We start from the raw sequence: 27,103 nt of genomic DNA on the forward strand, positions 1-27,103 counted from the left end.
GTGGCCTCCCTCATGTTTTGAAATTGTGCCCCCTGGTTCTGGACTCCCCAAGCAGAGAAAAAATTCTTTTTTTTAAAAAATAATTTTTATTGAAAAATTTTGTATTTATATAACAACGAACCGCAATAAAATACCAACAATAACAATAATGATAACAGTCATAAATATTTGCCCATCCTTAATGAACAAAACATATTAACAACAACTTAAGTTAACACAATATTAATATTAACCCCCCCCCCCCCAACCCCGGGTTGCTGTTGCTATTGACCAAGATACCTATCTTAGAGCCAGAAAGTCCAGAAAAGGCTGCCACCGTTTATAGAACCTTTGTACTGATCCTCTCAGGGCAAATTTGACCCTCTCCAATTTTATAAATCCTGCCATGTCACTGATCCAGGTCTCCACACTTGGGGGGGGCCTCGCATCTTTCCACTGCATCAAGATCCTCCACCGGGCTACTAGGGACGCAAAGGCCAGAACACCGGCCTCTTTCGCCTCCTGCACTCCCGGCTCCGCCGCAACTCCAAAAATCGCAAGTCCCCAACCTGGTTTGACCCTGGATCCAACCACCCTCGACACCGTCCCCGCCACCCCCTTCCAGAATTCTTCCAGTGCCGGGCATGCCCAGAACACATGGGCATGATTCGCTGGACTCCCCGAACACCTGGTGCACCTGTCCTCACCCCCAAAGAACCTACTCATCCGAGTCACAGACATATGGGCCCGATGCAGCACCTTAAATTGGATGAGACTAAGCCTCGCACAGGAAGAGGAAGAGTTGACTCTCTCCAAGGCATCCCCCCAAGTCCCATCCTCTATCTGCTCCCCTAGTTCCCCCTCCCATTTAGCCTTCAGCTCCTCCACTGGTGACTCCTCCACCTCCTGCATTACCTTATAAATGTCAGACACCTTCCCCTCTCCGACCCACACCCCCGAAAGCACTCTGTCCATCGCCCCCCGTGAGGGCAGCAAAGGAAATTCCTCCACCTGTCGCCTAGCAAACGCCTTTACCTGCAAGTATCTGAACATGTTCCCTTGGAGGAGCCCAAATTTATCTTCCAGTTCCCCCAGGCCCGCAAACCTCCCGCCAATAAACAGGTCCCTCAATTTACTGATGCCCACCCTTTGCCACCCCCTAAATCCCCCATCAGTGTTCCCCGGGATGAACCGATGATTTCCACCTAATGGAGCCTCCATCGAGCCCCTTGTTTCCCCCCTATGCCATCTCCACTGTCCCCAGATTCTTAGGGTCGCCGCCACCACCGGGCTCGTGGTATACCTCTTAGGAGAGAGCGGCAACGGTGCCGTTACCAGGGCACCCAGGCTCGTACCTCTACAAGACGCCATCTCCATTCTTTTCCACGCCGCCCCCCCCTCCCCCCCCCATCACCCATTTACGCACCATTGACATATTGGCCGCCCAATAGTACCCCAAAAGGTTGGGCAGCGCCAGCCCGACTCTATCCCTCCCTCGCTCCAGTAAAACCCTCTTCACTCTCGTAGTCCCATGCGCCCACACAAAGCTCAAAATAATGCTAGTCACCCTCCGAAAGAAGGCCCTGGGGATGAAGATGGGCAGGCACTGAAAGAGGAACAAGAACCTCGGAAGCACCGTCATTTTGACGGACTGCACCCTCCCCGCCAACGACAATGGCAGCATGTCCCACCTCTTGAACTCCTCCTCCATCTGATCCACAAGCCTGGTGAAATTATACTTGTGAGGAGTCCCCAAAGAAAAAATTCTTATCTGGATCTACCCTGACTGTCCCTTTAATTATTTTGCAGCTTTCAGTGGGATAACCTCTCATTCTTCGAAACTCTAGAGAATACTGGCTCAGTTTCCTAAATCTCTCTTCATAGGACGGTCTCGCTAGCTCGGGAACAAGTATGGTGAACGTTCGTTGCACTCCCTCTATGGCACGGTGGCACAGCGGTTAGCACTGCTGCCTCACAGACCACTGCAATTCCAGGTGACTGTGTGGAGATTGGACGTTGCACACATGTCTGCGTGGGTTTCCTCCAGGTTCGTCCCACAGTCCAAAGATGTGCAAGTTAGGTGAATTTTAAAAAACTGCTCTTTTGAGCCCAAAAACTAGCTGGGATTACAGAGATAGGATGGGCCTAGCCAGGATGCTCGTTCAGAGGGCCAAATGGTTCATGGGACATGACGCAGGCTGTGCCAGCATTTATTACCCATCCCTACTGCCCTTCATGGGGCAATTGCTGTGTGTCTGGAGTAACATGTAGGCCAGACCAGCAGTTTCTTTCCCTGATGGATATTAGTGAATCAGGTGGGTTTTTACAACAATCAACAATGGTCATCTCAAGACTTTTAGTTCCAAATTTTTATTTAAATTCAAAATTCGCCATTTGCAGTGGCGGGATTTGAACCTGGGTCCCCAGAGCATTACTCTAGATCTCTGGTTTACTAATCCAGTGACAATACCACTACGCCACCACCTCACCGGTGACACTCCAGCTCTCTTTCCAGCTACTGCCATGAGGTATCTCACATCCGTGACCGACAAGACCTTTGATCTGAAAGACGGTACTTCCAACAGTGCAGTGCAGTGCTCCCTCAGTACCGCACTGTATCATGTAGCCCTGCCTCTGTTATGAGTCAGCATCTGAAGCAGAGGTTATGAGCGATATATAACTGAATGATTGGCCAGGCCAGTTAAGAGATAGCTGCATACGGAGAGGGAAGAATGACGAGGCTGAGGGGTTCGGCTGGGGGAAACTGTCTGGGAATACCGCAGTGCAGTACAGAACAGTACCGAATAACCTTCAGGCTGGAGGAGCACACACTACTCATTCAATAATCCTTCTGAAAACCTTTTAGGCCAGTGGTTCTTTACAGCTGTTTCATTCCTGCTCCCAGGGAAGACCAGGCCGAAAGCAGTGCACAATACCCCAAAGCAATGAGGTGAAACAGGAAATAGTCCAGATTGCCTCTATTCATTCCCAAACTCTCCATTCTTCTCATAGAAACATAAAATCGCAGAAGGAGGGCATTTTTATTTCATTCTTTGTCAGGATATGAGTGACACCGGCTGGGCCACCATATTTATTGTCCGTCCCGAATCACACTTGTGAAGGCGACGGTGAGCCATGTCCTTGATCTGCTGCAGTCCACGTCTCACAGAGCCACCCGGGAGGCAGTTCCAGGATTTTGACTCAGCGACTGTGAAGAAACGGCGGTTTATTTCTCAGCTGAGGGGGTGGGAGGATGTCGGGATGGGTAGCTGGTAATCAGCAGAAGGTGGTGAAGGTGGTGCCTGGGACGTTATCTGTCATGATATGATTTCATGAGAATGACTATGTCAGGCTGTTGCTTGACTAGTCTGTGAAACAGCTCCCCCAACTTTGGCACAAGCCCCCAGACGTTAGTAAGAAGGACATTGCGGGGTCAATATGTCTGGATTTGCCATTGTCGCTTCCAGCGCTTGTGTCGAGAGCTTCCAGGTGGATGTCCCGTGGCTAGCTTTTTTAAGACTCGGCCAACTCAGTTTGTAGTGGTGCTATATTGAAGTCCTCCACCCAGGGCACAATTGAGCAGCCAAATGTTAAAGTCCGCTTTTGGGCATGTTTGGCGGGTTGATTCTCAGTGACTGCAGCGCCGGGAAACACTCTGCCATTCAACGGCACTTTGCCGTTTCGTTTAGGCCATGGGGAGTTTCTCGTTGCCGGGGCCGCACTTAGGAGTCATTTCCTGCCGGCGAGCTGATCTCGCCAGCAGGAATGGCTGCTCGCAGATGGGGGCGCCATTTTGACCAGCAGCCCCGATCTTTCCCCATGAGTAGTCCTGTGTTGTAGCTTCAGCATTTTTCGGTATGCCTGCTGTTGTTCTTGGCTTCTTCACTCTTCATGGAACCTGGGTTCATTACCCAGCTTGGTGGTAATGGTAGAGTGGGGGATATGCTGGGCCATGAGGTGACAGATTGTGGTTGCGTACAATTCTGCTGCTGCTGAAGGCCCACAGCGCCTCATGGGTGCCCACGTTTGACTTGTTAGATCTGTTCCAAATTAATCTCATTTAGGGATGGGCAACAAATTCTGGTCTAGCTGGCGACGCCCACATCCTGTAAATGATTTTTTTAATAAGCACAGTGGTAGTGCCATACAGCAAGATGGAGAGTATGTGAAGATGAGATTTTGTCTCTACATGGCCTACCGAAACTGTCATGGACAGATGCATCTGTGACAGGCAGTTTGGGGAAGGAGGTCAAGTATGTTTTTCTCTCTTGTTGGCTCCCTCAACACCTGCCACAGACCTAGTCTGTGGCCAGGTTCTTTAAGACTCGACCAACTCAGTTTGTAGTGGTGCTACATTGAAGTCCCCCACCCAAGGTACATTCTGCACCCTTGTCACACTCAGTGTTTCCAACAAGTGGTGTTCATTTTAGCTGTCTTTTACCATTTCTTTCTTTCTTAATGTACATTTAATTTCCCCACCAATCTTATCCACCTACTACAGCCTTCCGGCCTAAACATCGAATTCAACAACTTCAGATGATCAGCCCCACCTCGACCCATTTGTTTTCATTTCATTTTAGCTGTCCTTTACCATTTCTTTCTTTCTTAATATCATTTAATTCCCCCCCCCCCCCACCTTATCCAGCTTTCCTGCACCTTTCTCCTTTTTGCTGCTCCCTCCCCCTCCCCCCACATCTACAGTTCATCCTCTGATGTTAGTTTCTCTGCTGTTTGACCTTTAACATCTTTTGTCCTCTCTGGGGACTGCCATTAGCACTCTTTCCCCTTGGTTTCTGTGGCCATTAGCACCCGGTTTCCCTGGATTTCTGTGGCTACGACCCATCTTTCATTCTCACTCCACAGTATAAATATTTCCCAAAGAGTCATCAGACTTGAAACGTTCGCTCTTTTCTCTCCCTACAGATGCTGCCAGACTTGCTGAGATTTTCCAGTATTTTCTCTTTCGATGGAGATTGAGGACGACCTGATAGAGGTCTACAAGATTATGAGAGGCATGGATAGAGTGAAGGGGCAGGCACTCTTTTCCGGGGTGGCGGGATCAATCACTAAGGGGCATAGGTTTAAGGTCCGTGGGGCAAAGTTTAGAGGAGATGTGCACGGCAGATTTTTTACACAGATGGTGGTGAGTGTGGAGGTTGTGGAAGCAGATACAATAACGACTTTCAAAAGGCTACTCGACAAATACATGGATAGGATGGGTATAGAGGGATACGGCACTAGGAAGTGTTGAGGGTTTTGGCCAAGGTTGGTATCATGACCGGTACAGGCTTGGAGGGCCTAAGGGCCTGTTCCTGTGCTGTATTGTTCTTTGTTCTTTGTTTTATGTCAGTTTTGATTCAACTGAGTTGTTTGTTAGACCATTTCAGAGTATAGTTAAGTGTCAACTTATTGGTAGAGCGGTCTAACGAGCTGTCCTTTTCTCATTGCCCTACATTTTCTTCCCTTCAAGTTTCTATTTCCCTTTTGAAAGTCGCTACTGACTCTATCTCCACTACACTCACCGGCAGTGCATTCCAGATCCTAACCACTCGCTGTGTAGTGTTTCTCCTCATGTTGCCTTTGATTGTTTAGCCAATCATCTTAAATTGATGTCTTCTGTAACCGCGAACAGTTTCTCTCTATCTACCTGATGAATTTGAGCACCTCTATTGAATCTCTTCTTAACAATCTCCTCCAGGGAGAACAACCCCAGCTTCTAAGATCTATTCACGTACCTGAAGTCCCTCAACTCTGGAGCTATTCTTGTCAATATTTTCTTGCCCCCTTTCCAAAGCCTTGACACCCTTCCTAAGCGTGATGCCCAGAATTGGATCCAATAGTTGAGGCCTAATCAGAGTTCCACAAAGTTACAGCACAACTTGATGAAAGGTCACCCACCTGAAATTATAATTCTTTCTTTCTCAGATCTATAGAGTATTTCCAACATTTTCTGTTCCTATTTTAGCATTGTACTCTGTGCCTATTAATGTTGTCAAGAATCCCATCTTCGCCTAGCACCTTTAAAGGCCTTTATATCTACACCCCAGGTGTCTCTTTTCCTGCATCACCTTTAAAATTGCACCATCCAATTGATATTGCCTTGTCTCATGCTTCCAACCAAAATGTACCACATCACCCTTCTTTATGATGTGTCTGCCCAACTTATTATTCTCCTCTGTCCTCCTGATGTTTGTTAATTTCCTCTTCCAGTCACAACAGTCAAGTCCAGGTCATTCGTATATATCAAAAAAGAATTGCTCCTAATATTGATCACTGCCCACTTCCCAGCAGTCTGTCCCTCTGGCAATTTTTTAGCCATGCAGCCGTTATCTTTATAATCCCATTGTTGTGTTTGCTTGCCTACTTCTGCTCCCAATTCGCATGTTCTTGTGTTCAATTGTTCTATGTTTGATTATGTGAGCCTGTCCACCATTCGTGCTCACTGTGCTTGATTGGGCGAGCCTGGGTGTGGATTCAGAGGAAAGTAAACAACTGTAAAAAGGGCTGGAAGTCGAAGCTGAAGCATGGAGTAGACTATAGAAAAGGTTACAACACAGAAGGTGGCCATTCAGCCCATCTTTTCTATGCCTGCCCAAGGACACCCTGATGCCCTTTTTAATCCCAACTTCCGGCACCCGGTCCATAGCCCAGCAGCTTACAGCACTTAAGGTGCAGATCCAGGTACGTTTTAGAAGAGTTTAGAGTCTCTGCCTCCACCACCAACTCGGGCAGAGAATCCCAGACACCCTCTATGTAAAAAAGTCCTTTGTCATGTAATTTTGAAGCACTGGAAGTGAAACCTGTTATACACATAGAAGATAGCGTCATCTCATGTCAACCAGTACCTTGAGCAGAGATATTGATGAGCCATGAATTGCACGAGAGACGAGTTGCTATACAAAAGTTAGGCTTTAATAAGCTAGAACTTAGCCCTGCGGTTGACTACAATAAAATGGACGACCGCCGGGCATTCCGACTATTTATACCTTGGTATGGAGGTGAGTTTAACTCAGCCTCTCGACCAATCGGAGAGCCGTCACATGACTGGTCTCAACCAATCGGTCGAGAGGCACATGACCGACCAGGGCCAATGGTAAGCCGGTGTTCTGCACCAATGGCAGACAGCTATGCAAATCATACCACCACAGATATAAAATATACAAGACCGTGTGATTCAATTTTGATCACAAAATTCTGCACTGGCATTTTTGGAGTTAAAGGCCAGTTGTGTTCTGTATAATGGATACTCGGAGCTTAAGTTTATGTCTGCTGTTAACTGGATTAATAAACCAGCCAAAAATGAATTTTGCTTCAGATCCTTAACAACCCTCGAGAATTAAAGAAAATTCACTGCAAATGAAAAGTAAACAATTTTTAAAAAGATACAGCAATATAAAGAGACACAGGCTATCACTTGCCAAACAGGGCTGTAAATCTATCCTGAATGCAGTCACGTTTCCGTGTTTTAAGAGAATGTCAGCTTGTTCTGGAATCTTCCACCGCAGGAAAGAGGTTCTCTCCCTGTACCAACTCTATCAAATTGACTTATTGAAATAACCCAACATTTGCTTTTCTGATTGCTGTTCATTGGCTTTTAAATGCAGAAGCCCACTGGTAATACTGAATCGTGATAACCAATTGCAAGTGCGAAGGAACATTTGGAACTTTCAGCAAGTTAAATTGCTTGTTCTTCAAATGAATAACTCCCAGCAGAATTGAACTACCAGAGAATTTGTGCTTACTTAAGAGAAAACTTTCAAGTGCAAAGGAGGCTCATCATAATCTTTGCTCCCAGCACGGCGCATTCTGCACTGCTTTAAATTATACAGAAGGTTCCACAGCAACAACAATTTGCATTTATATAGCCTCAACCACCGGCGCTGGAAGTGAATTCCACAGTCTCATAGCAACTGTCTTAGTGAAACTAAAGTCACCCTGTGGTAACGTGGACAAGGTGGCAGCCAATTTGCATGAAGCCAGTTTCCGCAATCAGCAATGAGACGCATAACTAGGTACTGATCCTTAACATCTGCTGGATTAAGCCGAATTAACACTCCGCGGGTAGGCCGGGATTTTCTGGTCCATCCAACACTGTAGAGGGGATGGGAAAATTTGGAGAGTGGTCAAATGTGCTTGATGATGCCGGAACTGAAAATTCCCAGCGTAGTATCACCTGGATATCCAGCCGCTTCTATCACGCCCATCCTTTTGATTCAGGCTGAACATAGAACACGGAAAAAAAACAGCACAGAACAGGCCCTTCGGCACATGATGTTGTGCCGAACGTTTGTCCTAGATTAATAACAAATTAATCTACACCCCATCATTCTACCGTAATCCGTGTACCTATCCAATAGCCGCTTGAAGGTCCCTAATGTTTCCGACTCAACTACTTCCACAGGCAGTGCATTCCATGCCCCTACTACTCTCTGGATAAAGAACCTACCTCTGACATCCCCCCTATATCTTCCACCATTCACCTTAAATTTATGTCCCCTTGTAATGGTTTGTTCCACCCAGGGAAAAAGTCTCTGACTGTCTACTCTATCTATTTCCCTGATCATCTTATAAACTTCTCACGTTTCACTGCAAGATTTAAACTGCATGGCCTCCCTCTGCACTGTAGGGGTTCCATGGTTCTATGGTTCCCTGAGGTGGTGTGACGGAGGGGCTCGACAACCCCTAACCACTAGGTTGCAGCATTGGAGGGTCTGAAGGCCGCTGTGGGGAGTTGAGAGATCGGCGGGGGGCGGAGGAGGGGGGGGGGGGCATTTAAAAATGGCTCAGCTTGTCGTGCCGGAAATGAATGTGTGACTTCAGCGGGCCCGAAAAAAATTAGTCCCCAGCGCACTCCGAGGGCCTGCAGTCGAGGGCAGCTCAGTCTCAGATAAGTAAGCCACATCCCCTTTGTACTGCACCAGTTGCTGTAAACCAGGCGAGTTTAAAGTTCCAGCTAAGTTTGAAGGTCTTTGACAAGCCAGGAAGAAGGTAAGGGCAAAAGGTTAAGGGGGTAGGATCTGAGATGCGGGCAGTAATCGGACCAGGCCTGGCCTTGTGGGGATTTGGAGTTGAATGGTGGGAAATGGTGAGTCAGGGGGTCAGGGGGATGCTGCGGAGCAGGAGTTGGGAGTTAGTGGGGGAGTTGGGAATGGGGTGGGGAGTCAGGGGTTAAGTCAGGGGGCAGTTACGAGTAAAGAGCAAAGAGAACAAAGAACAGTACAGCAAAGGGACAGGCCCTTCAACCCTCCAAGCCTGCGCCGATCATGATGCTCGTCTAAACTAAAACCTTCTGCACTTCTGGGATCCGTATCCCTCTATTCCCATCCTATTCATGTATTTGTCAAGATGACTCTTAAATGTAATTTCTGCTTCTGCTTCCTGCTTCCACCGCCTCCTCCAGCAGGGAGTTCCAGGCACCCACTACCCTCTGTGTACAAAACTTGACTCACACATCTCCCCTAAACTGTCCTCCTCGCACCTTAAACCTCTGTCCCCTAGTAATTGGTGCAGCAGGCCTAATATCCTGGGCATGCGCAAGGTGCAGAAGGGTGACAAGGCTACGCATGCTGCTTTCTGGGTTTTGTTTTCAGTTAAAGAGCTTGGCCATCCGAGGCATGGGAGTGTGCCTGCGTGGCGTGGGAAACAAGATAATGAGGCCCCAGGGTTTGGTGCGAGGAGTTCTGGGATGGAGGAGGGAACCCAGAAAGGGGGAACCCAGGAAGTGGTTCGTGGGAGAGAAGACCCTGGAAGGAGAACACTGGGAAAGGAGCCACGGTCAGGAGAGCACTGGGAGGAAAGCATCAGTCGGACAAGACAGGGAGAGAAGTCCCTGGTGGGGGAGAGGAGCAAAGAAACTGGCTCCGAGCAGCAAAAAGTGCTGCCATTGACAGGCTCCAGGTAGTGAGGGCCCCGGAGAAGCCTTGGAGAGTCGAAAAGGTAATGGAGGGTCAGTGACTCAGTGCCCAGGGCAGTGCGTGGGTTTAAAAAAAGAACATCCCCTTAAAAGGATCACCCATTTAAATATGCTTAACGCACTTCATATTTGTGTCTTAACACTATAATTAAAATACCACTAAAGTTTTGTCATAAAGGTAGGTTTTAAGGAGAGACGTGAAAAAGGAGAGGAAGTTAGTGGGGCAGGAGGTTTGAAGAGTGTGGCAGTCACCACTAACTGTGTTAGATGTAGTACGGTAAGACTCATATACTAACGGTACATGGGTAAATCCCTGCCTGCTGACTCCGCCCAGTGGGTGGCGTATAAATGTGTGTGCTTACCGATGCTGCTCCCATTCTGGTAACAGCAACAGGAGGCACAACATCTTTGCTCAATAAAGCCTCGATTATTCACTACTCTCGTCTTTGTTGTAATTGATAGCGCATCAATGGGAGTGAATTGTCGAGAGTGGAGAGCCTACCTGTTGAATGCTGGACAGGAGGAGCAGACACTATTGTGGCTACAGCAGGTATTAGCCACAGGATGCATTGCAGCAATTCAGAGATTGCTTTAATAGCACCACTTTCTTGCGTGACCCCTACTGTTGAAAAAGATAAGAGCAGCCGAGCCTTGGGAACACCGGTACTGCCAGGATCGCTCTCCAAGTCACACGCCACCCTGACACAGACATATGTTGCCGTTAGGTCAAAGAGCGAGGTTTAATATAATCATTGGACAATCATCAACAGAAGGAGTGCAATAGTTCAAGGAGAAGTCCCATTACCACTTTCTAAGGGCCACGAGGGATGTATAATAAACGCGACCTTTTCACTCCCAGATCCCAAGAATAACAGAAAGAAAAAGCAAAAGTGCATTAACCACGACAGCAAAGGTCAGGGACTTTTCTCAATTTGCTGCCTACCTTAGTCTGACCAAATTGAACCTGAGTAGAAACGTGTCAAGAGGATTCCTTTGGAATAATCGTATCTGATCTCAGATTGCGCTGTCTATTATCTACACAGCTTGAAAAAATCATCTGAGAATACTTCAGTTTAGTCCTGTGTACCATGGTAAGCAAAACTGAAATCTCTGAAAGGCACCATCATTGGAAAAATAGTAATGCACTGGAGTGTCAGCCTGTATTAGATTCTCAAGCACTGAAGTGAGACTACAGTTCACAATTTCCTCATTCACAGACAAGAACACCACTGACTGATCCAAGGTGGGCGCATAATTGAATTTCAGATTAAGATCATTCACACTGTCATCCTTGTGCTCAATCCCCACGCTGCCTCACCCTTTCCAATCGCTACAATCTCATCCCCAGTAATTGGTGTCGTCGTCCCCTCCCCCCACCCTTCAAGCTCCTGCACCTTTCACTCTGGTCTCTTCTGAATCCGCACGCCCTCCCCATTAGTGGCCGTACATTAAATCATCCAAGTTTCCTGATTCTAAATGCCCCCCTCGCGCCTCCTCCATGCCTCCGCCCTCCAGCAAGAACCTCCTGATAATCCACTTCCTTGATAAAGCTTTTTGTCACTGCCTCAATAACTGCTTCTTCATCTGCGTGTCTGTATATTTCTGATTATTCCTCTGAAGCACCTTGGGATATTTTTGATATATTAACATAAGAACATAAGAACTAGGAGCAGGAGTAGGCCATCTGGCCCCTCGAGCCTGCTCCGCCATTCAATTAGATCATGGCTGATCTTTTGTGGACTCAGCTCCACTTTCCGGCCCGAACACCATAACCCTTAATCCCTTTATTCTTTATTAAGGGGTATGGAATCAAAAGTTGTTGGCGAACTTGGACAAATTTGAGTCAAACTCAGCATACTAACTAACCATTTGTACTACGATCGTATAACAGAGAAAGTTGTATTAAAAAATGATTGCGAGAGCTGTCCCCAGGGCTAGTCAAGCAATGACTGACATTATCATAGTCACAGAATCATGCCTCAGGGAAAATATGGCTGAGATTTTAGGGACCTTCCCACCGACGGGGCCATCTGATGCGGCCAAAGACGCAAGGCGTGGCTGGTGAGCAATGCAAATGGCATTGACTTTGGCGAGACCAGGGGATCCTGCCAGTTGCCAATTAGAACATAGAACAGTACATAGAACAGTACAGCACAGAACAGGCCCTTCGGCCCTCGATGTTGTGCCGAGCAATGATCACCCTACTCAAACCCACGTATCCATCCTATACCCGTAACCCAACAATCCCCCCATTAACCTTACTTTTTTTTAGGACACTACGGACAATTTAGCACGGCCAATCCACCTAACCCGCACATCTTTGGACTGTGGAAGGAAACCGGAGCACCTGGAGGAAACCCACGCACACACGGGGAGGACGTGCAGACTCCTGATGAAATACCTCCGCTAGCAGAAAAGGACGGGAGGGAGTAGCCCTGGGAATCCTCAACATTGGCTCCGCACACCATGAAGTTCCATGGAAATCAAATCAAACATGGGCAACAAGGGGCTCAATTTAACTAAATGGGAACAACATAGTCCCATAGCGAGCACATTTAGCTGCATGTTTCCCGGCGCTTGCAGCACTGAGAAGCACATGCCTATTCAACGCGACTCGCTTTGTATAAGGGTCCTCAGCTGGTGATGCGTTGCCAGGACCATAGCCCCATTTTGCACACTGAGGAGCTCCGCTCACCGGAACCCCCCCCCCCCCCATGTAGCGAGAGATCTCCAAGGTCCCTGAAGCAATCCTCAATCCCCCGCAGCCAAACACACCACCCCCCCCCCCCCAACACATGCAGGGCACCCCCTGCCTGGTCGCAGGTGCAAAACATGCCAGCTTGGAAATGCCAACCTAGCAGTACTCATGCCACCTGGGCACCCTGGCAGTGCCAGGCTGGCACTCAAGTGACACCAGCAGTTCCAGGGAACCACCCTGCCCAAAGGGCATGCAGCTTGGGTCCTCCTAACCCCTGGGAAGCCCGCACAAGTGCCATTCCGTCTGGTCCCCGTTTGTGAGGACCAGTGCTGAACGCCACTTGTCCAAGGTGAACAGGACAAATCTCAAAGACTCAGGTACCTTGGGAATCTGCACAGTAAAGTGAGACTAGCTGTCTCGCTCTAATATGCAGATTTGCTGAGAGGTGATCCCGCTCAAAATGGGTGGGATTTACATTTCAACGTCTCACGAGATCGTGTTGGATCTCACGAGGTGTTGCGAGCCAAGTAGATCCTGGGAGCGGGATCTCCCGGCTTTTATCGGCCAGCTGTACCACGGTGGGCTGCTTTTCGGGCGCACCAGGATTTCCTTCTGATGACCATATAATGCCCCAAACCTCAGCTGACGAATCAGTACTCCCACACGTTGAGCACCATTTGGAGGAAGCGCTGAGGGTGGCAAAGGCACAGAACGTTTTCTGGAAGGGGGTCTTCAATGTCCATCACCAAGAGTGGTTCAGTTGTACCACCACAGACCGAGCTGGCCAAGTCCTAAAAAGCATAGCTGCTGGACTGAATCTGTGACAGGTGATGAGGGAACCAACAGGAGGGAAAACATATCTTTTTTTTAACAAACATTATATTAATGGGAAAAACATGAAAATTGCTTATTGTCACAAGGAGGCTTCAAATGAAGTTACTGTGAAAATCCCCTAGTCGCCACATTCCGGCACCTGTTCGGGGAGGCTGGTACGGGAATTGAACCCGCGCTGCTGGCCTGCCTATCTGACCACACCCTCATGAACCTGCCAGCTGCAGATGCACCTCTCCATGACAATATTGTAGTAGTGACCACTATATAGTCCTTGTGGAGACAAAGTCCCGTCTTCACATTGAGGATACCCCCCAGCGTGTTGTGTGGCACTATTACCGTGCTAAATGGGATGGATTTCGAACAGAATTAGCAACTCATAACCGGGCATCCATGAGGCGCTGTCGACCATCAGCAGCAGCAGAATTGTATTCAACCACAATCTGCACCCTCATGACCCAGCGCATCCCCCACTCTGCCATTACCAACAAGCCAGGGCATCAACCCAGATTTAAAGAACTGTTCAGGAGGGCATGCCAGGAGCAGTAGCGGGTATACCTAAAAATGAGGTATCAAAATGGTGAAGCTTCAACATAAACAGTGCAGGCAGAAAGCGATAAACAGAGCTTAGAAATTCTACAACCAATGGAACAGATGCAAGCTCTGCAATCCTGACACATCCAGATGTGAGTGATGGTGGACAATTAAACAACTCACTGGAGTTGGAGGCTCCACAAATATCCCCATCCTCAATGATGGGGGACCCAACTCATCACAGATAAGGCAAGGCTGAAACATTTGCAAAAGGCTGAAGCATTTGCCAAAATTGTCAGCAAGAAGTGCCGAGTGGATGATCCACCTTAGTCTCCTCCTGAGGTCCTCAGTATCACAGATTCAGTCAATCTGATTCAAACCACATGACTTCAAGAAACAGCTGCAGCACTGGATACTGCAAAGGCTATGGGCCCTGATGATATTTTGGCAATAGTACTAGCATCTTGTGCTCCAGAACGTGCCGTATCCCTAGCCAAGCTATTCCAGTACAGCTACAACACTGGCATCTACCCGACAATATGGAAAATTGCCCAGGTGTGTCCTGTACACAAAAAGTAGAACAAATCCAACCCGGCCAATTACCGTCCCCACCAGTCTACTCTCGATCATCAGCAAAGTGATGGAAGGAGTCATTAACAGTACTATCAAGCAGCACTTACTCAGCAATAACTTGCCAGCGCCACTTAGCTCCCGATCTCAGTGCAGCATTGATTCAAATATAGACAAAAGAACTGACCTCAGCAAGTGTAGTGAGAGTGACTGTCCTTGACATCAAGGCAGCATTTGACTGATTGTGGTATCAAAGAGCCCCAGCAAAATTGGAATCAATGGGAATCATGGGAAAACTATCCACTGGTTTACATCACCAGGCACAAAGAATTATGGTTGTGTCATTTCCCTCCTTGGACATCACAGCAGGTGAGAGAAATAGAACTTTATCTCCTCCAGCAAGGGGCAAGCTGGAACTAAGGTCACTGATACCAGACCAATATTAAAAGATTATAAATATTGGTTGTATAAACTTGTTTTTTATTCTCGGGTTGTGGGATGGTCTAATGGAGAAAATACTCAAATATGTTATCAAGAATGTGACAAGTGGACAGTTGGAAAATAATGATCTGATTAGGCAGAGTCAACGTGGATTTGTGAAAGGGGAATCATGTTTGACAAATCTGAAGATGTTACTCATGGAATACTGAAAAGGGGAACCAGTGGATGTGGTGTATTTGGATTGCAGAAGGCTTTCAATAATGTCCCACACCAGAGGTTAATGGACAGAATTGGAGCAGGTGGAATTGAGGGTGATATATTGGCATGGATTGAGGATTAGTTAATGCACAGATGACAGAGAGTAGCAATAAATGGGTCATTCTCAAGATGGCAGGCTGTGACGGGTGGACTACCCATGCATGGGCCCTAGCTGTTCCAATCAATGAATTGGATGGCAGCCACTCACCTGAGGAAGGAGCTGCACTCCGAAAGCTAGTGATTCGAAACAAACCTGTCGGACTTTAACCTGGTGTTGTAAGACTTCTTACAATGATTTGGATGTATTATTTTGCACGTTGGCAGATGATACAAAACTAGGTGGGAATGTGAGTTGTGAGGAGGCTACAAAGAGGCGTCAAGGAGATTTGGATAAGCTGAGTGAATGGGCAAGAACATGGCAACTTGAATATAATGTGGATCATGTGAGGTCATCCACTTTGGTAAGAGGAATGGTGGTGTCGATTATTTCTGAGATAGTGAGAGATTGGGAAGTGTTGCTTTCCAAAGAGACCTGGGTATCCTTGTACATAAGTCACAAAAGCTTACATACAGGTACACCAAGCTATTAGAAAGGCAAATGGTATGTTGCCCATTGTTTCACGAGGAATGGAATTCAGGGGTAAAGATATTTTGCTTCGATTACATAAAGTATTTGTTAGTCTGTGCCTGGAGTATTAAATACAGTTTTGGTTCCCTTATCCAAGGATGGATTGCAGCAGAGGTCCACCAAACTAATCACTGGAATGGCAAGATTGTCCTTTGAGGAGAGATTGAGAAAACTGGGCCTGTATTCTCTGGAGTTTAGAAGAATGAGAAGTGACTTAACGAAACAGTGTTCTTAAGGGGCAAGGCAGGATGGATGTAGAAAGGCTCCTTCCCCTGGTTATAGAGTCACAGATGTTTACAGCATGGAAACAGGCCCTTGCCCCAGCTTGTCCATGCTGCCCAGTTTATATCACTAAGCTAGACCCACTTGCCTGCATTTGGCCCATATCCCTCTATACCCACCCTCCCCATGTAACTGTCTGACTGCTTTTTAAAAGACAAAATTGTACCCGTCTCTACCACCACCTCTGGCAGCCCATTCCAGATGCTCACCACCCTCTGTGTGAAGAGATTTCTGCTCCGGCCTCTTTTGTATCTCTCCCCTCTCACCTTAAATCTATGCCCTCTAGTTCTAGACTCCTCTACCTTTGGGAAAAGATGTCGACTATCTACCTTATCTATGTTCCTCATTATTTGATAGACCTCTATAAGATTACCCCAAGCCTCCTACACTCCAGGGGAAAAAGTCCCAGTCTATCCAGCGTCTCCTTATAACTCAGACCATCGCGTCCTGGTAGCATCCTCGGAAATCTCTTCTGTACTCTTTCTAGTTTAACAATATCCTCCCAATAGTAGAATGACCAGAACTATGCTCAGTATTCCATGTGTGGTCTGACCTACCAATATCTTGTACATCTTTAACAAGTCGTCCCACTCCTGTATTCAATATTCTGACCCATAAAACCTTGCATTCTGAATGCCTTCTTCACAACCCTGTCCACCTGCGACTCCACCTTCAAGGAGCTATGAACCTTAACTCCAAAGTTGGGAAGATCTAGCGCCAGGGGACGTAGTGTCAAAATAAGGGGTCGGCCATGTAGGACTGAGATGATGTGAAATTTCCTCACTCAGGGAGTGGCGAATCTTTGGAATTCTCTGTGCCAGAGGGCTGTGGAAGCTCCATCATTGAGCATGTTTGAAGACTGAAATTGATAGATTTCTCGATTCTAATTGTATTGAGGCATATGGAGATAGTGTGGGAAAGTGGCATTGACATAGATGATCAGCCATGATCTAGCTGGAAGGAGAAGCAGGCAAGAGCGACCAATTGGCCAATTCCTGCTCCTATGTTCCTATATCCCTTTGTCTTCTGATTAAGCGATTTGTTTGATAGGGTAAATATAGATCCCTCTGATGAGGGAAACAAATGAGGGCAGCTTACTCTTAACATTAGAGTCAGACTGAAAGAGCACAGAATCCTCTGCTGAAACTCATTAACATTCATCCACTCGAGTGAACTTCTAATGCCTTGACATCATTAAAACAATAACTTAATGAGGTTATAGTGAAATGTGACAATTCATCTATTTTTTTGTCAGTACTGTAGTATCCTGCCAGTGACCTACTGGGTATTAATAGTCGCGGTGATTGGTCTCCAATCGCACAGTTTTCTGTCATGTATATTGACATTGAAATAGTCAACCTTATCGATGTATGTTACTGTTCACTGGCTTCTTTTCAGCAAGGATAATGGTTGGGGGCTCATCTCGAAAGAAAAGTAATTAAAAATTGACAGAAGGGATTAACTATTAATCATAAATGGTTACCCTGCAGACAATCTTGCAACAATTTCGATGCCCTTTATCCAATTCCATGAGTCTGTAACATTGCATAAAATGCGTGATGCCACTTCTGCTCATGGGATGAAGAGGCCAGAAACCTTGCCTGACTGAGCCCTAAATCCCAAGGTTGAAGGCAGAAATTAGAAGGAGGAATTATCATTGCTGTCAACGCTAGATCAATGAGAGGTCCTTTCTCTTCAATGTTGATCTATTTGACAGGATAAAATCTAAAACAGCTCTTTCTAGCCTATAATATCCAGGATAGATAAAGATAAACCTTTTCAACAGTTACGACAGATTCTAGAACTAGGGGCATAGTATAAAAATTAGGGCCAGACCGTTCCGGATAGATGCTAAGAAACACTGATCCACACAAAGGGTGGTAGAGGTTTGCAAATCTCTCCCACAAATGGCAATTAACGCTAGATCAGTTGTTACTTTCAAATCTGAGATAGATACATTTTTGTTAAGCAAAGGTATTAAGGGATATGTGCTACAAGCAGGTATATGGAGTTGGCCCACAGATCAGCCATGACCTCATTGAATGGCAGGACAGGCTTGAGGGGCTAAATGGCCTACTCCTGTTCCTATGTTTGCTAGCTTAATTTGCACATTGCTTGTGAATGGCCTTCTCTCAGCTGTTGCTGGAACGCCCGTCCTTGTCCCCTCTAGACTTGACTGTTCCAATTTTCCCCTGTGCCACCATTTTCCGCCCAACACTGTTTAGGGGCTGTTTAGCACAGAGCTAAATCGCTGGCTTTGAAAGCAGACCAAGCAGGCCAGCAGCACGGTTCGATTCCCGTAACAGCCTCCCCGAACAGGCGCCGGAATGTGGCGACTAGGGGCTTTTCACAGTAACTTCATTGAAGCCTACTCGTGACAATAAGCGATTTTCATTTCATTGCGCTCATCCACAATTCTGCTGCCTATATCTTAATGCAATCCAAATATCATTCACTCAAATCCCTCTCTGCATGCTGACATCCAATACCTCCCTTTATTTTAAAATTTTAAAATTGAAATGAAAATCGCTTATTGTCACGAGTAGGCTTCAATGAAGTTACTGTGAAAAGCCCCTAGTCGCCACATTCCGGCGCCTGTCCGGGGAGGCTGGTACGGGAATCGAACCGTGCTGCTGGCCTGCTTGGTCTGCTTTAAATGCCAGCGATTTAGCTGAGTGAGCTAAACCAGCCCTTTTTTAAAAATTCCTCAACAGAGTAATGCCTGCCTTCCAGCCTTCATGATCTCTGCACTCCTTCAGTTTTGTTCTCCTCATAGTCCCGATTTTAATCACTCCACCATTTGCTGCCGCCTTGACCCTAATCTCTGGAATTAACCCCAACACCTCTTTGCCTCTCTACCTCTTTCTCTTTGTTCCTGAAAACCTATCCTTCTGGTCACATCTTTGGTCATCTCTCCTGATTTCAAGCTATGTCTCTGTTGATGTCGTTCCTTGTTAAACGCCTTGGGATGTTTAACCATGTCAAATTCACAATTTAAATGTAAATTTAAGTCGTTAAGTTCTCTGGAGCCGTTAACTGCATCAGACTTAACAGAAACACTCAACAAGGGAATGAATGGAGAGATTCAGGTTTGGCATCAAAAGTAAAATAGATATAAAATGGTCTGTGCCGACGAACTTCAAGGGAACAGAAAAGTGTGGCTAGAAAAAAGGCCATTTGGCCTAACAAGCTCATTCAATCCATAGATGTTGCACTACTCACTCCTCTGTAACCATCTCCAGCCTGATGACAGCCCACGATGTCTGCATTCTGCCTAGCTGGACCCTTGAGAATTCTGTTCATGAAACAGATACTGGTCTTGGGACGTTAACCCTGTTTTGCTCTCCAACGACCTGCTTTTTCCTTTGCAAAAAGGAACGTTATTCATAAAATATCTGAAAGGACGTTAAGAATATTTCGAAGTGGCGATCACACAAAGTGCAATAGCATTCAAATTTTCTACATACATCAGGGGCGGGATTCTCCGTTGCCCGAGGCTAAAATCGGAAAACGGCGATTGGGCGGAAAATGACTCCCAACTCCGTAATCGTGGCAGGCACCGGTTTGGCGCCTGGTGGCGATGCTCCGCCCCCTTCAAATTGGCGGCATCAAGACAAGCACCATGCGCAGTTGCAACCCGAGATATTCAGCCTTAGATGTGCCGAGTTCCCAACGGCGCGGGCCACGTGTGGTCTCAGAGGTCGTGAGCCTGGCATGGCGGCTGCGTAGAGAGAGAGGGCGTGCGAACAGCGTCCAGCACCGCCATACTTTGCTGAGAGCTGTGCCGCTGGCCGGAGGGCTTCTGCCATGGGGAAGTAGTGGGGGGTGGCCAGGAGGTGGGCTTTGGGATCGAGGTGGATGAGTGCGCGGTCCAGCACAACCGGCGCCATCTTTACCGGCGCGATCGTAACATGTGTGGGGTGTAGGCTGATGCGCGGCTGCAGCTTGTCAGCCTTGCGCATGTCCACAACGGACCCCTGTGATTCTCCCACTGTTTATCACGCGTTCCATGGGTGTTTCGCACGCACTGATGCTAGCCCCTCACCAGTAGCGGAATCGATGAGGGTGTGGCGCCGATTTTTCCATAGTGAAACACCAAGGATCCTCCGCTGGCGTCAGCACTTTGACGCAGGAGCGGAGAATTCAGCCCCATGTTCCTGTCTTTATCTCAATTTTAATTGCTCTGCCTTCTAAGTCTCGACTGGTAAACTCTAGATTCCTCTCCCTCAGCCTTCTGCTCTTTGAAGTCAGTGCATAAAACCTACCTTGTTGCTCAAGCTTTTGATCCACTGTCCTCGTATCCCTAAGCAGATCGGTGGTGAATTGTTGTCTTATTATCACCTTGTGAAGCGCTTCGGGACATTTTACCATGATGAAAGTGCAATATAAATTCAAATTCTTTTCAGTCCCTGTCCCTGAAAACAGTTATTTTCTTGATTGCCCGCCAAAAATCAGCAATGCCACCTAAACAAGTTAAAGGGACTGATATCCTCTTCTGAAGCTACAAAGGTTGCTGACGCCTGGTGTTAATTCTGAATGCAGCATCAGAGTGTGACGGGAAAAGATGGAATTAATTACAAATATTATTTGCTGAGAGACAGAAAGAGAAATGGAAAGATCGAGAGACCGGTTATTTTACGCTGTGACTGGGTTTATGTTATAGTGATTACACTGTGGAATGGAGAATGGATATTAAATTGAAGTGATACAGCATTCAAAAATTTCATTTTGCTGCCAAAACAAAACTTACAGGTTTCCTTATCGAGAGTGGGAACCTGTTCTAAGAAAAATCATTAAAGAAAAACACACTGTAGCCAAATAATTTATCTCTATCAATATGCTTGATATGAACAAACAAAGGACGGTGGACTTACACCGTAAGTGGTAGACCCAAAGGGGCTCATTACTACGATTTTCCAGAGCTTTTATTTTTAACCTGTTTTGATTTTTCATACATTAATTAGTTTGAGGTATTCCACGAAGCAAATTCCCACAAACAATATTATAAGTTCATAAATTCACAAGGTAGCATGGTGGTTAGCATAAATGTTTCACAGCTCCAGGGTCCCAGGTTCGGTTCCCGGCTGGGTCACTGTCTGTGCGGAGTCTGCACGTCCTCCCCGTGTGTGCGTGGGTTTCCTCCGGGCGCTCCGGTTTCCTCCACAGTCCAAAGATGTGCGGGTTAGGTGGATTGGCCATGCTAAATTGCCCGTAGTGTCTTTAAAAGTAAGGTTAAGGGGGGGGGGGGGGGGGGGGGGGGGGGGGGGGGGGTTGTTGGGTTACGGGTATAGGGTGGATACGTGGATTTGAGTAGGGTGATCATTGCTCGGCACAACATCGAGGGCCGAAGGGCCTGTTCTGTGCTGTACTGTTCTATGTTTATGTTCTATATAGGCGGAGGGTTAGGCCATTTGGCCCATCGGGTCTGCTCTGCCATTCGATCATGGCTGATCTCACCCTGGCCTTAACGCCACTGTCCTGCCCCTTCTCCATAACCCTTCAACCCATGGCTAATTAAAAATCTGTCTAACTCCTCCTTAATCTTGCTCACTTCCCAGCACCCACTGCACTCTGGAGTAGCGAATCCCACCGATTCACAACCCTTTGGGAGAAGTAGTTTCTCCTCAACTCGATTTTAAATTTGCTGTCTCTTAGTCTAAGATTAGGATCTCTCATTCTAGAATGCCCCACAAGAGGAAGCATCCTCTCCACGTCTACTTTATACATACCTTTTATCATCTTGTATACTCCATTTGATCTCCCCTCATTATCCTAAACTCTAGAGAGTAAAAAACTCTAGAGACTAAACTGCTCAATCTCTCCTCATACGACAAACCCTTCATCTCTGGAATCAACCCAGTGAACCTCCTCTGAATTGCCTCCAATGCCACAAAATCTTTTCTAAAATAAGGAGACCAAAATTGTGCACAATACTCCAGGTGCGGTCTGACCAATGCCTTGTATAGTTGCAACAACATTTCCTGGTAATGGTGCCGCTGGTTTGAGGGATAGCTATTGGCCAGGACACCAGGGATCTCTCCCCTGCCCTTCTTTGAAATGCTTTTTTATTTATTCATCCACGGGACGTGGATATTGCCCACCCTACATGCCCTTGAACTGAGTGGCTTGCTAGGTGATTTCAGAGGGCAGTCGGTTATGGGTCTGGAGTCACATGTAGGCCAGACCAGGCAAGGACGGAAAATTTCCTTCCCTGAAGGACAGCTGTGAACCAGATGGGTTTTTACAATAAAATTATGATAGTTTCATGGTCACTGTAATGATGCACGTCCACTGACTTCATTAGTAATGCAAAAGGTATTTATTAATATGAAAAACTGTGCAGAGTCCAACACCCCAAAGCTGTGCTAGATTAGCCCCCCTGGCTGCACTTATCCCTATAAGCCTTTTAGTGTCTTCTGCCTAAGGGAGGACTCCACCCCCGGGGTGATTACCCACTCTCAGTCCCAATTGATCCCCCAAGACAGGTGACCTGCTTCTGCTGTGCTGCTCTTAAAGGGACAAACAGCACAGTCACCATTACTGAGACTAGCTTGTTATTCCAGATATGCCAATGGAATTTAAATTCCACGAGCTGCCCCTGGATTTGTCGCCAGAGCATTAGTCTGGGCTTCCAGATCACTGCCAGAGAGACCTTACCACTATGCCAACATCTCGCCTGCCATGGGATATTTTACACCCACTCCAGCAGGTATTAGTATCTCATCCAAACGACGGCACCTCAGACAGTGCAGCACTCCTTCACCTCTGTACTGCAGAATCATTGTACAATTTTGTGCTCAAGTGCTGGGGTGAATCTGAAATCTGGGACCTTGTGCCTCAGAGGTGACAGTTCTTGCAACTGAGCAACGGCTGACAAAAGATCGAAGGGCTGTGCAGAAAGTGCCTGCTCACTGGTAGAAAACTGTAGCACAATCGATTCTCAGCTTTTTGTGTCCCGAACAAGGGGGACAAATAGTGTTACACCATGAAGATTCACATGAATTTTAAATGCATGCTCGCATGCCATTTACATTTCCCTCAGGTTGCTGGATGCAAACGTAACTTGCTGTTCTGCTTTTGAATTTATCCGCCAATGATATCGGAGCAGCGTGCTGCAGGAGTCAAAGAGAACAAATAAGATAAGAATCCAACTTAAATAGAACAAGCTTCCTGGGCTTTATGCCAAGGCTCATGGACTGCCTGTGGTTGAAGGACTGGGGACAGGATCCCTCTCAATTCAAACCTATTCTTAATCCATACAGTACCGACCGCACAAGGAAAACCAATGGATGTTCACAGTACAAAAACTCTATATCCACTTCCTTCAACAATCGACCAAGACAACGTTCACGATATTAATATCCGAAACCCAAAGCATAACATTTGACCAAAAGAATGTTCGTGATAATAAACAATAAAATGTCTTGTGACTGCACCAGTAGTGTTTTTTTTAGAACAGTACAGCACAGAACAGGCACTTCGGCCTTCGATGTTGTGCCGAGCAATGATCACCCTACTCAAACCCACGTATCCACCCTATACCCGTAACCCAACAACCCCCCCCCTTAACCTTACTTTTTAGGACACTATGGGCAATTTAGCATGGCCAATCCACCTAACCCGCACATCTTTGGACTGTGGGAGGAAACCCACGCACACACGGGGAGGACGTGCAGACTCCGCACAGACAGTGACCCAGCCGGGAATCTAACCTGGGACCCTGGAGCTGTGAAGCATTTATGCTAACCACCATGCTACTGTGCTGCCGTGTTAAAAATGAAGCTATTTAATGGAAACATTTCTGTCTTGTTCTGCTCTTGGCGTAGCATAAGCGGCTTCCTTGATGTTCACTCTGTCAAAGGAAGGTTCAGACGTGGAGATAACTTCAATACGTTTATTAAACTATTTACAATTCTCCTACTCGGGTTCGCCACTACTGTCAATCCTTCTATAGCTACTCAGACTGACTAACCAGTCTGCTACAATCCACGTGGTGGGTGTGATATTGAATCAACCCTGTGTCTCTACTCACTGACTGTCTCCACTGGAAAGAGGAAGATCATGTGTGTTGTGTCCTTTATATATGGGTTGGTGTAATGCCCTCCAGTGGTCGTTTCACCTCAGCGTGTATCGTGAATGCCCATTGGTCGTGTCCTATCTAACTGATCTATTGGTTGAGTGTCTGTGTGTCATATGTCTGGTGCTCCCTCTAGTGTCCAGCTAGTCTACATGTATGTACATTAACCCCTTGTGTATTTACAGTGATGCATATCACCACAATTTCTAAATGTAATTTTGGCCCCGATTGACAGGGCGTTTCTTGACAGCCACATTGGAGAGATCACTGCCCGTATTTAATAGCACTTAGTGCCGGAAATGAGCCCGCATCAGCTTCTCGCCATTGCTGGCTGTCGCACCTCAGAGCCTCACTGCTAATAAGGGGGAGCTGCTTTTAAACGCTCCCTCACCACTCACTCCCAGAGGACGTCCGTCAAAGGCATTAAAGGCCACAGCGTGCAGAAAGCAGTAGGCTGCCTCCACATCTGATGTGCATCCTGGGGGCACACTTAGACCTAGCAGTGAACCACGATGGATCAAGAAGATTGAGGTATACTGAGTGGCCAGGGGTTGTTGTTGACACTATCTGTAGCTAGGAGGAATAGAAATGTCTAATGTTCACTATAAAAGGGGCTGGTTTAGCTCAGTGGGCTAGACAGCTGGTTTGTGATGCAGAACAAGGCCAGCAGCGCGGGTTCAATTCCCGTACCAGCTGAGAATTCTATGGGCAGCATGGTAGCACAGGTGGCTAGCACTGTGGCTTCACAGCGGCAGATTCCCCGCTGAGTCACTGTCTGTGCGGAGTCTGCACGTTCTCCCTGTGTGGGTGGAGTTTCCTCCGGTTTCCTCCCACAGTCCAAAGACGTGCAGGTAGGTGGATTGGCCTTGCTAAATTGGCCTTAATGTCCAAAAAGGTTAGGAGAGGTTATTGGGTTGTGAGCATGCGGGCTAATGTTTGGGGTTTGGTGGGAGGATCGTTGTTATTGTTATGGGGTTTGACATATTTGTTACTGATTGTTGTTTATTGTTGGTGGGTGTAAATTTGGGAGAAAATGTGAAAAAGGAGAATAAAAAATATATTTTTTTAAATCCCTACTCTTTGTTTCTGTCTCTGCCAACCAGTTTTCTAACCACCTCAATACATTTCCCCCAATCCCATGCACTTTAATTTTGCACAATAATCTCTTATGCGGGACTTTGTCAAACGCCTTCTGAAAATCCAAATATATCACATCGACTGGCTCCCCCTTGTCGACTGTACTGGCTACCTCTTCAAAGAATTCCAACAGATTTGTCAAGCATGATTTTTCCTGTAAGAAACTACAGAGAGTCGTGAACACAGCCCAGTCCATCACACGAACCCACCCCCCATCCATTGATCAAAGACCCCTCCCGCCCGGCTTCCAACATCCATTGGAAAGGAGATACAAAAGTCTGAGAACACGCACCAACAGATTCAAAAACAGCTTCTTCACTGCTGCTACTAGACTCCTAAATAACCTTCTTATGGACTAATCTGATCTCTTCACACATTTTCTCTACTACATTCCTGTCTGCTTCACCCGATGCCTGTATTTACATTGTGTATTTTATGTTTGCCCTATGTATTTTCTTTTCATGTACGGAATGATCTGTCTGAACTGTACGCAGAACAATACTTTTCACTGTTCCTTGGTACACGTGACAATAAACAAATCCAATCCAATCCAATATTGTCTCTCCACGTTCCTTCAACCAAAATGAATCACTTCATAGTGCCTTAAATTTCATTTGCCGCTTGCCTGCCCATTCCACCAGACTACATGTGTCTTTTTGAAGCTGTGCACAATCCTGCTCACAGTTCACAATATTGCCAAACTTGTTATTGTCTGCAAACTTTGAAATTGTGCCCTGTCCACCCTAGTCTATGAGATATTTTGGCCACACCCACCAGCGGGTTCTTCTGGTCACACCCACCTTCCTCTAATCTGAAAACAGCCATTAACTCTCTTTCCTGTCACTCAGCCAGTTTCAGGTCCATGTTGCTACTGTCCCATTTATTCCATGAGCACTCATCTTGCTCACTGGTCTGACCACCACATCAACAGCATTAACCTCACCAGCCGTCCTTTGTTTCCTCTTCGAAAACTCAATTGAAAGGAGATATGGAATCCCTACAGCGCAGAAGGAGGCCATTTGGTCCATTGAGTCTGCACTGACACTCCGAAAGAGCACCCTACTTAGACCCACTCCCCCTCCCCCCCCCTAACCCGAAACCCCAGCAAACCTGGACACTAATGACAATGTAGCATGGCCAATTCACCTAACATGCACATCTTTGAGCACTTGGAGGAAACCCACACACAGGGATAACGTACAAGCTCCACACAGACAATACCCCGAGGCCGAAATCAAACCTGGGTCCCTGGTGTTGTGAGGCAGAAGTGCTGACCATGGTATTCAAACTGGAAGGTTTCACAGACAAATGTAGGAAGAAATGTTTCCCGGTCAGGTAGGTCAGTAACACAGCTTTAAGTTAATTGGCAAAAGATTAGGAGGGGGGGGGGGGAGCTTGTTATCAACACAGCAACTTGTTCCATACTGGAATCCACTGAGGGCAGCACAGTAGTGTAGCTGTTAGCACAGTTGCTTCACAGCTCCAGAGTCCTAGGTTCGATTCCCGGCTTGGGTCACTGTCTGTGCGGAGTCTGCACGTTCTCCCCGTGTCTGCGTGGGTTTCCTCCAGATGTTCAGGTTTCCTCCCACAGTACAAAGATGTGCAGGTTAGGTGGATTGGCTATGCTAAATTGCCCTTAGTGTCCAAAGAAAAAGGTTAGGTGGGGTTACTGGGTTAAGGGGACGGGGCGGAGATGTGGGTTTAGATAGGGTGATCTTTTCATGGGCTAGTGCAGACTCGATGGGCCAAATGGCC

At 46.9% G+C, this 27,103-nt stretch overlaps 1 protein-coding gene across 1 annotated transcript in view; it reads right to left on the reverse strand.

Annotated features, from left to right (window-relative positions):
- The window catches only part of LOC119963845 (dedicator of cytokinesis protein 2-like), a 1,353,280-nt gene that overhangs the window by 357,666 nt on the left and 968,511 nt on the right, over nucleotides 1-27,103 (reverse strand).

This window comes from Scyliorhinus canicula, chromosome 3 (genome assembly GCF_902713615.1).
Source record: "Scyliorhinus canicula chromosome 3, sScyCan1.1, whole genome shotgun sequence".
Taxonomy (NCBI): domain Eukaryota; kingdom Metazoa; phylum Chordata; class Chondrichthyes; order Carcharhiniformes; family Scyliorhinidae; genus Scyliorhinus; species Scyliorhinus canicula.